Genomic DNA, 2,669 nt, shown 5'->3' on the forward strand with positions numbered 1-2,669 from the left:
TTGGAGTTTAGATTGAAGCAAATACAAAAACACAAGTAGAATTGAAAAGTGTACTCTTAATCCTATTCATGATCATAGATGCAAAAATCTTAAAATATTAGCACATCAAACCCACATTTTTAAAAAGACAATGCACCCTGATGAAACTGAATTTAACTCAAGAATTCACTTAGTTTAAATTTTTGTTACAGTCAAAGTCAGTGAGCATACTGGAGAGAGGAACTCAAAAAAGCTGAAATTATCTTCTGGAAGGAGGGCCCCTTACAGTACAGGCTTCTCCCGCTAACCCACCTGTATCAGTGTATCAGATGTGCTGTGAGAGGCTGTGTTCAGCTTTGGTGAATTTTTTGAAGACTTTCAATGTGTTTGCCCATTTCATGATAGGTGACTTACAAGAGCACCTGCCCACACCACACTGAATGTTCAGCAGTTTTGACTAAAAACTGCATGCCCTCAGGGCTTCACCTATTCACCTAATTTCACCCTGAGCAAATTTTTGTTTTCCTGGATGAAGAAAGTCCTCAAAGAGAAACATTTTGCCCTTGTAGGAGATGAAAAAAAGGCAGAAGTACTAAAAGGCATCAAAATTGAAAAGCTCAAAAACTGATTTGAGCAGTGGATAAAATGTCTCGATTAGCTATATTGCATCAAATGGAAAGTACTTTGAAAGTAACTGAAGTTTGAACATGTAAGAATGAATATACAATTTTTTATAAATAAATTACAGTTTTTGGGGTCCCCCCCTCATAACTGACCATATTAATATATTAAAAAAGAAAAATATTTTCATCAATAAAGAGAAAGCCAAATCTACTGATAATTTTTTTAAAACTTAGAGCAAAAAAAAAAGGAAATTCCTATTCTAAAAGACACATACCAAAAAAACCTGTCAACATAATACTTAATGGTAAAACATCAAAAGCACTCCCTTAGAAAAGAGGATGAGAAAGGATTCCACCATCATCTCTTCTACACAACATTTGCACTCAAGCTGTTGGCCATTACAGTAAGGCAAAAAAAAAAAAGACAGGAAGATTAAAAAGACAATATTATTTACAGATGAGAAGATTATAGTCATAGAAAACTCAAAGGATTCACTATTGCTTACTTTTAAAGGGTTTTTTTAGCAAGAGTGCTGAATATGACAAAGCTCTAAAGTAAATTTTCAGTAAATCAACATTTATTACAAATAAAATTTTGAAAACTATGCCATTTTGATAACATCAAAATATAACAAGTACGTGGGAATAAATGTAACAAAATATGTCCAAGATCATTATACAGGAAATGACATTATTGAATATGTTGAGCAAATAAAGCCAGATGCAAGAGTATATATGCTATTAGTCAATTTACATAAGGCTCAAAAACAGGCAAAACTATTTAATGTATGGATAAATATTTAGGTAATAAAACTAAAAAGCGAACCAAGAAAGTGATTTTCACAAAGTCAGGATAATAATAGGAAAGAGTGCTTCTGGGGTCCTGCACCATTCCACTTTTTGGCCTTCATGATGGTTAAATGAATGCTTGTTTACAGTAATTCTTTTAGCTGCAAATTGCTAATGTAACATTTCTGTATGCATATTGTATTTCATAGATGTGCATACATGCATAAAAGGATTTTTAAATACCCAAAGCAGCAGCTAAAAAAGAGGAACTCATATGGTTAATGAATCTTTAAGATGTGAGGATAACTAATTTGGAACAATCACTTTGAAGAAGTTGAGCAAAATGTCATGTTTTAAAACAGGGTGCTAACAGAGTGACAGTCTCCCTAGCAAAACGCAAGGGGTTTAGAATCAGAAAACTTTGGTTTCAATGGTTGCTCCACTACTTACTAGCACTGCAGTTTGGGGGAAGTTTGTTTGTTTTGTTAAGTGTAGTTTTCTCTACTGCAATGTAAGAATTATACTTAATTCATGAGGATTAGAAAAAATGTATCTATAGTTTCTTATCATTATAATAGAAAGCCAGTAAATGGAATTTGCTTTTGTGATTATCTTTGCTATAATTGGAAAGTGGATACTTTCCCATTTTTATTAAGCTTACAGTCTTGAACTGACATATAAAGTTCTGAAGAAAGGCATACTAGCCATTCAGTTAATAAAAATTGACCACCAGAAACTACAGATGACAAAGTTTTACAGAACTCTAAATAAATTACACAGTCATAAATTAACACAGTCAATAAATGTGACTGTAGTAGGTTACTCCAATAGTTCTTTGATGAAAAGAATTACAAAAACCTCTTTTACTTGTCACATGACCACAATATAATTTTTACATAAAAAATAATAAAGAGCCTTTGTAGGCTGAGAACATGAAGGACATACGTTACCTATCAATAATGATCATTAATTCATATTAGGCAAATGTGTTCAAACACACAAGTATTTAAAGTGACAGCATGGGCTGCCCATGAGCTCTCTCATTCTCTTAGTTTGTATTATTCCTATACATTCATAGCACTCAAGCAACCAAGACCATGGAAGATCCACTCAACATGTGAGAAAATGTGATAAAATGGAAAAAACTGTGTCTAAGAGACAAATAGATCTTCTTGCAAATCTTGTCTCTGCCACCTCCTAATTAGGTATCTTTGTTAAGCGTCAGTGTTCTGAATTGTCCAAATGGAATAAAACCAGTCTCGCAGGATTGTTTAATGG

Source organism: Phyllostomus hastatus, unplaced genomic scaffold (assembly GCF_019186645.2).
Source record: "Phyllostomus hastatus isolate PE091 unplaced genomic scaffold, TTU_PhHast_1.1 phas_scaffold_200, whole genome shotgun sequence".
NCBI classification, from domain to species: Eukaryota; Metazoa; Chordata; class Mammalia; order Chiroptera; family Phyllostomidae; genus Phyllostomus; species Phyllostomus hastatus.